The sequence below is a fragment of the Lissotriton helveticus genome, chromosome 3_1 (genome assembly GCF_964261635.1).
Source record: "Lissotriton helveticus chromosome 3_1, aLisHel1.1, whole genome shotgun sequence".
Lineage (NCBI taxonomy): Eukaryota > Metazoa > Chordata > Amphibia > Caudata > Salamandridae > Lissotriton > Lissotriton helveticus.
Window position 1 is genome coordinate 1408969295 of NC_136061.1, and position 12262 is coordinate 1408981556.

Here is a 12262-nt window from a genome sequence, read left to right on the forward strand (position 1 = left end):
GCACTGCAGAAGACTTTCAAGGATATCTATGCTTTTTCGAACCAGCAGTCAAAGGAGCAAGATATGGACACCTCCAGGGAGGCTTTGCAATTTATGTGAACAACATGAGCACAGCCTCTACCCGTTTAGTTGGCCCGACAGCACCAGAAAAGATTGCAGTAAAAATATCTGCCCGAGAGGGCTACCACGGAACGGACACAAGGATATTGCAACAATAAACGCTTACATACACCCGAACAGGAAAATCAAGCCTGCAAAACAACTGATTGACTTCCTAGAGCTATGTATAAGTGAGGTCAGCACACCAGACATGATACTTACAGGGGACTTAAGCTTACACCTAATTGGCTCGTCGATAGCGGAGGAAGTGTATATACATAACCGATTATGGAAAATCCCGCTACAGGGGAAGAGTTTATCAGAACTGCCAGCAAAAGCCAGCCAGTGCCTTATAGAGGATTTCGAGCACCTCAATTTTAGAGCAGTAAACAGTATGAGTACCGGTGACAATCCACCTGCAGTCACTCATTACTCATCAACCAAAAACTCGACATTAGATTATACCTCTGTATCCCTAATGATAATCAATGAATTTGCCACGTTTAGCATGGGCGACAAAACGGACAGCGACCACCGGTCCAAGGAACTGACACTCCACAGAAACATACCTAAATTCTCAAAATCGAATGGTCTACAAGGAACAAGCTTCACAATTAATCATAGGAAAATAAAATTTGCCGAAGCATCGCAAGGGAGCTTCCTGCAAACTGCAATAAATGTATTGAAGCACGGGAAGGGGACATTGAAAAAGAGAAATGGGTGAACTTCACAACTTCAATGGCGGAGCCCTTTGCAGCCCCAATCAAACCAAGAGCACAGTCGAGCTATAGTAGCACAACAAATTTGACAAAACTGCAAAAAATCAAGATAGGATCCATAAAAACAATCAATCATACGCTGCGGCACCTCCGACGAAACCCAACTGACCTCATGAACTTAGTCACACTATGGCTTCAGAAAACCCAACTAAAGCAAGCAACATGAGTGGCTAAGAGATCCTCAGAGGACGCGGAATGGGCGAAGCTGCACGCCGATATTAAACAGAGCAATAGCCCAAGATTTTGAGAGACAATAAACCGATTCATTTGCCCTGCGCATGAGGGACTATCATCCAACATATCAGAAAAGGATTGGGTAGACTAACTTGGAAATCACTTCCATCAAGACAAGACCACACTGCTGATAAGAAGTAGGTTGGCCGCATCCTTGAGAAAAACCACACTTGTGCACCAATCCGATGATGGAAGAGCAATGGTACTGGAAGGGGCGAAGGCACACTGCTTGGATCTACACCACCAAGTGACCCTCTTCAAGCAATTAAACGACAAATAGGGAAGGGAAGAGAGAAGGATCACCGGGCCCCAATGGAATCCCGCCAGTGCTATACAAACAAGACGCAGACTATTGGTCAAAAGCAATTAGCCCTCTCTTTACCAAAATAAGGCAGACAGGCCTACTACCCTGTCCTGAAGGACATCGATAATCTTGCCAATCTACAAATCAGAAGATAAAGCCCTGCCAAAGAATTACAGTTTAATTGCTCTTTTGGATAATGAGGCAAAAATGTTTGCAGGAATCCTCCTGGACGAACTCCAGCAATGGGCCGAAGATAACTCGATTATACCTCTTAATCAGACCGGCTTCTCTAAGTCTGTTGGAACTGTAACAAATATCACGACCATGGCTCTGCTTATCGACAAGGCAGAGAATACCAAAATGGAATTGCACCTATGTTACATTGACTACCGGGCTGCCTTTGACCATGTAAATTGAAACAAATTATGGGCAAAATTGTCCAAATGGGGCATTCCACAGCCATTACTTAACCTGCTAATCAACTTGCACACTGACACCTGGATTCAAATAAAATTGGGCGACGGGTCAGCCCTACCAACAACGAAAGGTCTTAAGTAAGGCTGTGTGCTGGCACCGACCCTATTTAATCTGTTCCTGGCAGACCTTGTCCCATTACTAAATGCTAGTAATTCACACACCCCAAGGTTAGGGAATCTAGCGTTACAGTGTTTACTCTATGCAGACAACTTAGTCATAATCAGCCAGACAAATGTGGGTCTACAGCACCTCCTTACTACCACATTTGAATATTCTGAAGCTAACAGCCTGGTCATCAATCTGGAGAAAACTAAGACCATGACAATCAAAAAGAACGTAAAGAAATCATTGGTCTGGTTCTGGGGGCACACCCGCATAGACTCTGTACTAGAATGTAAATACCTAGGCGTGATCATCTACAAAGGAGGTCACTTCACTGCCCAAAAGGAATCAATCAGGAGGAAGGGAACAGCCCTGGCAGTTTCATTAAGAACACTCAACTCCAAGTTGAATGACCCATCACTCCTCCCACTAGCCAAAGTAATTCAGGCAAAACTCTCACCAACAATAGCTTATGGGAGTGAGGCACAGAGGGGCAGGGACTGCAAGCTACAAGATAGGATGGTTGCAACAGCACACAGAATAATCTTCGGTTTGCCAAAATATGTCTCTCCTGTGAAGATCAGGCTTGAGTTTGGTGTTCAAAAGCAGACCCTGGCAATACAAGGATCATGCGTCATCTTTTGGGACAAGGTACGAAAATCTGGACCAGGAAGTCTTAACTGGCGCCTTGGGTAGAGCTACAACACAAAACATCATTGCTGGCTGCAAAATATTTACAAACAAGCCAGACCACCCTAGGGCTAAACGGCCTTTGTGAAATTACCATAAATCACTGCCTCTTCCCAAAAATAGTTTGGAAAACAGTAAAACATCTATCATGGATCGAGGATAAAGCAGCCTTATATGAAAGGTCACACGGCTGGATGACTCTGAGCACCTACTCCACTCCTGCTGCTCAAAAATACTTAGCCTTGGGGTATGCTAAATCAACTAAAATCCATTTTTTTAACGTATCAACTTGGCCTTCTTCCATGCACAAAGCACTTTCTGCACTGGCTGAAGGCCCATTTCAACTCCACCTGCCGCTTGTGTGGCACAGCACAGGAGGATATGCTACACTTACTTTGCACTTGTAAAGAACTGACACTTGAACGAAAACAACTTTTAAGACCATTTTTTAACCGGAGAGGTATTCGCACTCGAAGACAAGCTCTGTTGCCCTGTTTCGATTCAGAGGACCCGCAGCTGAACTGTCGCCTGGTGAAGTTCCTGAGGCTGGTGGGGAAGAAAATGTTATAATTGCGAGAGAAACGTCCCAGCACTAGCATTACATTCGGCAGAGCAACATCCCCACCCAAATGCACGGCAGCTAAACGTTTTTCATGAAATTACTTTTAATTATAAACTGCTCTTGAAATTGACTATTTTCTGTTTAATTCAAACTCTTTTTTTAAATCCTTGTAATGTAACTTAAATGAAACTTTTTATTGATACATTTTGTAGCAATGGTTTTAAGTGACAATGCTAATAAAAATAAACTTGAAACTTGAACTCTTACCTTAAAAATTTAGTTTAGTTTAGTGAGAATCAAGATGATGTCCGTTGCCTTGAAGTATGTAATCAAGGCTTGTCTGCAAGTTCGAATCCCACATTGGTTAAAAAGTGGTCTCTGATCGATGCCCTCCTTTCATTCATAAGACCAGGGCAAACACAAGTTAGATGGGCAATATTTTCCTTCCCTGATTTGTACAGTCTGTATTTTGATATTTCTGCTTCCCGGAGGTAGGGCACTGTATGGGGGCGTCCTGGGAGAAGGATCAGCAGGATCTAATAAAGTGCTCTTTTAGTTGTTTTGACCTCTCTGCCTCATGGTAGGGCTGTGGTTTGGGGGCTTTATAGTTGTTTAGGACCATCCAGGCATGAGATCTGGCTGAAAGTGCTCTTTATCATTAGCCGTTTAATTTTTTTCGTTACACCATTTATCGTCTATTCCAATGACCCTTGGGGAAGGGTTGTTTCCTATAATGGTCGAACGCCCAGGTTGTCAATGCTGAGTCTAGATACCGGTGAGCAAGCACAGTGTTGTTTCTTTTAACTTCGTGCCACAGGGCTTTGCTCTGTTGGTTGGCTGATGAGGACTTTACTCTTTTCCATACTTTGATGTATGCACCTTTTCTGCCAATCGATTGATTTACTAAGTCAAACTCAAGCCTTATCTGGGCCGGAGAAGCGTTAGATGGAAGACGGAAAAAGCGATCTGAATGTTTTCATAGTACAGTTTAAAGTCATAGCATCTTTGCGTCGTAACGCAAGAGTTAATTTTACTGTTCTCACATTAAGCAATGGTAGAAAGTTTGGACTGTCCAAGGATTTCTGTAGCGTTCGAAATGGCAGAATTATTGTGGTGTCCTTCCTTTGTAGCTCCTGCTCTTAGAGGTAGGGGTCTTTGTCATCAAATAGCACTCAGAGGTATCTGGAGGTTTTCCCCGATTCCAGTTGTTGTCCCTGTAGATACCATTTATGCCTTTTCTGTGTCCTGTTACCAACTTCCATGGCTTTGGTTTTCTTTTGATTTATTGACATGCCTTTGGTTAATGATTAATTAGATAATCTGTCAAGAGGCATTGTGGATCGACTTTAGTCTGACTGAAGTGAATCACATCATCTGCGTACAGTAGATTAGAGATATGCAAGTCTCCTAGCTTTTGGGTATGAACATTTACCTCATCCAGGGCAAAGGTCAGATCTGCTAAAAATAGGTTTAATAAATATGGCGCCAATACGCATCCTTGCTTTAAACCCTGGGAAGTGTCTATTTTCCAGGAAAGATAAGAGCCATCTCATATTCTTACTCTTGCCCAGGTGCCCCTGCATAGCATCTTTTGCTTTTAAAAGGTGTTCATGAATGCCCCAGCATGCCAATTTCTGCCAGAAGAGATTACACTGCACACAGTCAAATGCGACCTTGAAGTCCACAAAGCAAAGATTGGTTGCTTGCTTGTTTAACTTTAATGTATCCATTATTACAGAAAGTGGTAAGATGTTAATTGCCGTTCACCACCTTGTGTTAACCCAGTTTAATAAGGTGGGATGATGTTTTTTCTTCAGCCCAAAGTGAAAATTCAGTTAGTAGAAGGCCTCCAAAGTGCTTTGCATTTGCATCCAGCAGTGTGATGAGGCATTTTAGGCTGTTGGCAGTCACCTCTTTGAAGGTCGGATTAATTATGGAACCTTTGCATGAGTCGCAGATTCTTTCTAGCTGCAAAGCACTGTTGAAGACCACCATCACACTGCCTGCCCACAACGTTAGATTGGTATCATACAATGCTTGGGGTATTCCATTTGGGCCCGGGGCTCCATCACGTCTGCACTTCTGAATGGATTTACATTTCTGATCTTCAGAGAAGCTGAGCATTCTGCCATCTAGATGCATGATCATTATTGAACTTGTGTTATTTGTCTCATGCTTAAAGGAAGTTATTTCCTCTGAGGCTTGATTGACGTGTTTTGTTAAAAAATTGACCCATCTTGTTTCTGTTAAGTTTGAGTTAATTACGGCATTTGGGGCCCTGTTTAAGCTGCTCACCATCCTCCAGAAATCCCTTGAGTTTTTCTTCTTACTGAGATACAGGGATTTTGCCCCTCAAAATTGCCTTTCTGTTAATTTTTCCTGTCAAACCATCTTCCAATAAGTTTTATTTATAGACTTCAGGTTGGCTTGTATCAGAGGGCTCCATTGCTGCCTTCGAGCCATTTTCAGGATTTTGCTACGATTTGTCTTTGCACAGTGGTGGCTCCTCCGCTACGGCGGAGGAGTGTTGCTCCCACTGCTCTGTGAGCAGTAGTTAAAGAAAACTAAAAGAGTAATAACTAGCTTATTATCACTTTTGTTTTCCTTTCTTTTCCACTCGGGCCGGCCAAACCATCATGCACACTTTGCATTTTCTGCACCAAGGCTGCATTACAGCCTGGATGCAGAACATGCCTCAGGCTCCCATTCCCTGCCTGAGCGCTGATTCACGGCGCTCAGGCCAATTACAGAGTTGCATTGCAGCGTTGTGTTGGCTAGGGGGGTCAGGAGTCTGGGTGCTTCCTATTCCTGCTTCCAGGAGCGAGAGGCGGCGAGTGGACCAAGATGCGGCAGCCGGCCCGGTGACCGGCCTGAAGGTAAGTGGTTTTTTGTTGTTGGTTTTTTTCATTTACAACCCTACCCATCCCCCTGCCCTGCCGACCCTAGAGTAAATAGTGGCCAAAACTGTCTTTGCATTGCAGATATTTGACTCCTTTTTAGGTAGAGCCAAGCACAGCACACATGCGCTGCACTATGGGAGGCTTCTTTTAAGCACTCTAAACTTCTCTGTGTGAGTCTGACTCTTCCCACACATTGGATTGGCCTTTGCGTGTGTCTTTCAATAATGAAAGCACGCAAATGGCCAAAGGCGGGTGCATGTCACACCTCCTTTCGAATGTGTCACTCCAACAGCATTTTGCTCTCGGGAGCGAGCAGCGGCGCGCAGGGTGACAGCTGCATTCCTGGTGGGTCAGGTTACACGCAACGTGCCGTGCTTTCACTTTTGCTTGTTTAAAAATCCAATCCATTGCAAGGAGTCGGGAAGTGGGGAGGATCTAAACACAGGGTTATCATGTTAAAGTAAGTGCCCCCGCCTTCATTGACATCCATGGCACCTTTCTTTAGCTTTCACCACCCATACACCCGCACTGTGGCCTCTGACGTGCAGCCACCCTCCCAGGGATCCCCGGTGTTGTAAAACCGGTCGGACACCTCACGGCACTCGCGCGAGCCCATCGCCACCTGTCTAGGCCATAAACGTGTGGTTGCTCATTTACCACGGTGCACAGGGAGTGGCGCGTGGTGCCCATGTCACCGCGCTGCAGCGGCTGCACCCCCCTGCACAGGTTCCCCAACGGTGGATACGACACCACACCAAGTGAAAGTTCCTGCAAGATAGGGCTCGTCTTGGCATTATCAGCGCCGGTGAAAGCAAACTAGCAGACTCCTCTCAAAGTTTCAACAGGAAGGAGTGCTTCCATGGTATCATATGACTCAGTCATATAATCGGTACTAAAGGGGGTGGTGATGGACGGAGCATCTGAACCAATCAAACACTCACACCCAGTCAAAAGATCTGGGTTTAATCCATCACCGTTCTTTAGCCCACTCTGCCACCCCAGTTCAGACATGGCTATATGCAAATCAGTCTGACCCTGTGCCTCATGGGAACAGTCCAGCCCGAACTGCCAAGCCATGTCTTCCCTGGACCGGAAACAAGCTTCCGAGAACCGGTTTCTGGCATTACAGCCTTCTTCAGCCCGGCTTGCTTGAATCCAGTGGCAAAGTGAGCAAGGGACTCATGTCTGAGCATACCCTGCCACACTTATGGTGGCCAAAGCGGTACAAAGGGGGTGGTGATGGACGGAGCATCTGAACCAATCAAACACTCACCCCCAGTCAAAAGATCTGGGTTTAATCCATCACCGTTCTTTAGCCCACCCTGCCACTCCAGTTCAGACGTGGCTATATGCAAATCAGTCTGACCCTGTGCCTCATGGGAACAGTCCAGCCCGAACTGGCAAGCCATGTCTTTCCTGGACCGCAAACAAGCTTCCGAGAACCGGTTTCTGGCATTACAGCCTTCTTCAGCCCGGCTTGCTTGAATCCAGTGGCAAAGTGAGCAAGGGACTCACGTCTGAGCATACCCTGCCACACGTATGGCGGCCAAAGCGGTACAAAAGGGGGTGGTGATGGACGGAGCATCTGAACCAATCAAACACTCACACCCAGTCAAAATATCTGGGTTTAATCCATCACCGTTCTTTAGCCCACTCTGCCACCCCAGTTCAGACATGGCTATATGCAAATCAGTCTGACCCTGTGCCTCATGGGAATAGTCCAGCCCGAACTGCCAAGCCATGTCTTCCCTGGACCGGAAACAAGCTTCCGAGAACCGGTTTCTGGCATTACAGCCTTCTTCAGCCCGGCTTGCTTGAATCCAGTGGCAAAGTGAGCAAGGGACTCAAGTCTGAGCATACCCTGCCACACTTATGGCGGCCAAAGCGGTACAAAAGGGCCCGGCTGAAGACGGCTGTAATGCCAGAAACCGGTCCTGGGAAGCTTGATTCCGGTCCAGGGAAGACATGGCTTGGCAGTTCGGGCTGGACTGTTCCCATGAGGCACAGGGTCAGACTGATTTGCATATGGCCATGTCTGAACTGGGGTGGCGGAGTGAGCTGAAGAACGGTGATGGATTAAACCCAGATCAGTTGACTGGGGGTGAGTGTTTGTAATGTCAACGCTCCGTCCATCACCACCATTGGTTTTTCTTTGTTGGCCCTAAGTTGGCAGGGTATGCTCAGACGTGAGTCCCTTGCTCACTTTGCCACTGGAGTCAAGCAAGCCCGGCTGAAGACGGCTGTAATGCCAGAAACCGGTCCTGGGAAGCTTGATTATATAATCCAAAGTTGGGCACAGTGAGAACTAAATCTACCCTTTGATCTAAAAGTAAGTGGAGAAGTATTGCTTAAAACAGAATAAAACATGAGGTTTAGAGTATGGCACCTATATCGCAATCCTTTCTAACATTTGTGTCTATATTTATGCTACCCGAATGTAAACAAATACAAGGTAAAATTGCCAATTATTCAAAGGGGATTTTCACATATCACCCACTATAATTTTAATTTAATTTGAGGTCATCTTACCTCCACATCCAAACAAGCGCAATAACGCAATGAATACGATTTCTCTGTGGCCTGTATTGCAGGTGGCCAAAGTGGCAGCCAATTGTCCTAGTACAAAAAATGACATATATTTAGTATCCTATTAGCCTGTATGTATTCCTTACCCAAATGTAACAGCAAGTGGGGCAGTATTCGTTAGAACACATTAAATAAGTAGCCCACACCACTATGAGGCTGCCTTACATTAACATAGTGCAGTACATAAACAAAGCACATACAGTGTGAGTATGGCCAAAAAACCCACTGATATGCAACACCATTATTAATCTAAAAATAGGGTCGCTCAAAATCGCAGACTGGCTTCTAAAACGCCCCGGCATCACAAGGTACACTAACCCGGTCACTATCTGTGCCAGAAACGTAGGTACCGCGTGTGGACTTGCTAAGATTGGCGCCATATTCTGCCGGTGTTAAATACGAGATATGCATTTGTGCGCATGCTCAACCTCATCAAAGACGGGCTGGCCTATGTAATGGATCGCGCATGTGCCCATTACGGGCAGCCACACGCCGGCGCCATCTTGAATGTAGTACTTCCGTCTTTAATGCTAGGTCGAGATATATCTCAGGACGTATAGAGGTCCCATTTCCACATTACAATATATTCCCAACTTGGATTTGATAATCATAAAAGTTGTGAGTGTGCGATGACGGTTGGTTAAATATCGTCTAACTCATCAATTTATAGAAATCTGTACTAGGTACGAGGTTTTGGCGACAAAGTGCATATACACCGGAACAAAAACAAAAACAACAAATTAATATACAGTTACACAGCCTGTAATAACAGAGCTGGCACTTCCCAGGTTGTCAACCCTATGGTAAAGGTTGTTTTGGGTCACATGTTTAACAGTCACAGCCAAATATAAACACGCGCCATCTTGGAAAGGTATATTCCAACTCGTGTTTACATGAAAAGTTAGGACTATGTATGTAGAGATGTCCTGTTTTAACCGAGTACAATGCCCCCAAGCATGTGCATGTATTTATCAATAAAATACCAGACTGAATACTGCCTATCAGTATACCTGACAAACATTCTCACCAGGTGATTACCTTATGGAACTGGCATTTCAATATTTTAGACACTGTTCATAATAATGCAATAATCATACAGAAAGACTCCAATTTGCATGGATCCTTATCTGGCACAGGTCATAAAAGTGCAGCACTCCTGCAAAACCCCCCATTAATTGCATGAATCCTATCTGCCCTATAATACCATAGATTCTATATCTAAGTGAAAGTTGTGAGTTATATAGCTCAACTAGACAGAAAACGAACAGAGCAGACAGGGAACAGACGTGAGGGTGCGACAGGAGGGTACTCCTGCAAAAAAAACATAATTTGCATGAATCCTATCTGCCCTATAATACCATAGATTCTATATCTGAGTGAAGGCTGTGAGTTATATAGCTCAACTAGATAGAGAATAAACAGAGCAGACAGGGTACAGACATGATTGTGCGACAGGAGAGAGCGGAACCAGCATAATACAATCATTACAGATCATTCATCTAAAATGTCATCCACATAAAAGAAATGTCATCCACATAACAAAACACAACATGGGAATGTTCTTGTCTTGTCATTCTTACTCATCTTTTTTTTCACAGACCAAAATGCATTTTCCCATCAGTGTTGTCCCCAAGAGGGTTGCCCTAAGGTGACAGATCCATCTGGTCTCCATCTGTCTAAATAGGTGCTCCCTATTACCTCCTCTAGTTCCCACAGGTACATGATCTCTATCATGAAACCAGAATCATCTGGATGTTCACTGTAGTAATGATTCATAATGGGGTATCTATTGTCTCTTGTTTTTATTGACCGGCGGTGTTCTTGAGTCCTCACCTTAACGCAGCGAATGGTACTGCCCACATAGATAATTCCACACCTGCAGCCAAAGACATAGACCACATGTGTGGTATTGCAGTTCAAAAAATGGCCTATTGTAAACCGTTGGGAATTGTTATAGCAAAACGTTAAAGTCTTATTTTTACTGTTAGGACATATACTACACATCCCACAGCTGTAAAAAAGCTTTGGTTTTGGTGGTGACCAGGTTTGTGCCATCATAGGTGTTACCACCTAGCTGGGACAGAGGGAGTTTCTTAAAGTCACTCCCCTCCTATATGTGATAGATGGTCTGCCCTCAATGACATCCCTGAGACCCGGAATATCTGTGTGTAGATGCCAATGTTTAGGAAAGATGTTAAAGATGGCGCTGCTCTGGGTTGTATACTGTGTTATGAATCTGGTGTTTTTGTTGGTCTTACCCACCATTGGCTTGTCCTTCAGTGTAACATCCCGATCCAATTTGTATACTCTTGATTCAGCTTTATCCAGTATTCTATTTGTATATCTTCTTTAGGTAAATCTGTTTTTGGAAGCTACAATAATGTGTTTTGAATGTTTCCTCCTCGCTACAGTTTCGCCTAATTCTTGTCATCTGCCCAAAGGGGATGATTGATGTTTATGACAGAGCTGGGATGTGCACTAGTCACGTGCAAAACCGAATTTCACGCTGTCTCTTTTCTAAAGAGAGTACTCTGTATTTGACCCTGTTTGATGTAGAATTGTATGTCAAGGAAATTAATACGTTCCCTGTCAAAAACCATTGTCAATTTTACATTGTAATTATTATTATTCAAGAAAGTATGGTATTGATTTAGTTGTTCCTCAGAACCGGACCATAGACAAATGTCATCAATGTACCTCCCCCACTACACAATGTAAATGGTCCAGGGGTAGGCACCTTTACCCCAAGCATGCTCCCTCTCAAACCACCCCATAAAGAGGCAAGCGTAAGAGTGTTTTATTTATATGTTCTTTCAGCCCTGACGAAGTTCCAGTTGTGGAACGAAACGCGTTGACTGATGTCCAATGTTTTTACTTCAAGCACAATAAAGGATATTTTGAATATATGTGGAGCTCTCTGACTTCATTCTGGTGCATTTTATTCTAATTAGCCCACATGCACCCGTAGGAAGTCACAAGGTGCATTCCGCAGCTTATGAGTCCACTACGAACAACGTGCGCCATATATATCTGCTTTCCTTAGACCCCATTCATAATACCCATGTTCGATTAATCGTTTTAAATAATAACTTTACCCCGTTATAGCATCTTGTACAAAATCCCAGCCGGTTTACTAGAATAATAGAGTGAAAAATGTCAAATATAACACCCTAGGGACATTCTTTCTGTGCGGAAGTGCAAAGCGAGCCCAACTTTACAAAACGGACTCTGAAACTTGACTTCTGTATGTTTGAAACATGCCTCCTGTCAGGGCTTTATGTGGGATGAAAAAACTAGGAGGGGGGTGGCTCTCTCAAAGGGCGTGACCGATGTAATTAAGGGCGTAGCTTAAATCACTTAAGCTAAAAATCTGTGCTGAATATAGTGTGCCCTCTGACTGGAATTTGCTGTTTCTGCCATTGCATCCAGATATATAATACAACAAGTAACGTTACACCTACAAGAAGCCAGGTTTATTGGCCTTGTCAATTGGTGTTAGTTGCGTAAGATAAATAGGCAACAATCATGG

The 12262-nt window shown here is 44.3% G+C and overlaps 1 long non-coding RNA gene across 1 annotated transcript in view; it reads right to left on the reverse strand.

Annotated features, from left to right (window-relative positions):
* Window positions 1-4500, reverse strand: part of LOC144824987 (uncharacterized) — a 43474-nt gene extending 38974 nt beyond the window's left edge. Inside the window, exon 1 of the long non-coding RNA XR_013609225.1 lies at window positions 3515-4500. This is a non-coding gene — a long non-coding RNA (uncharacterized LOC144824987). The remainder of the gene's footprint in view (window positions 1-3514) is intronic.
* Between the last annotated feature and the right edge of the window lie 7762 nt (window positions 4501-12262).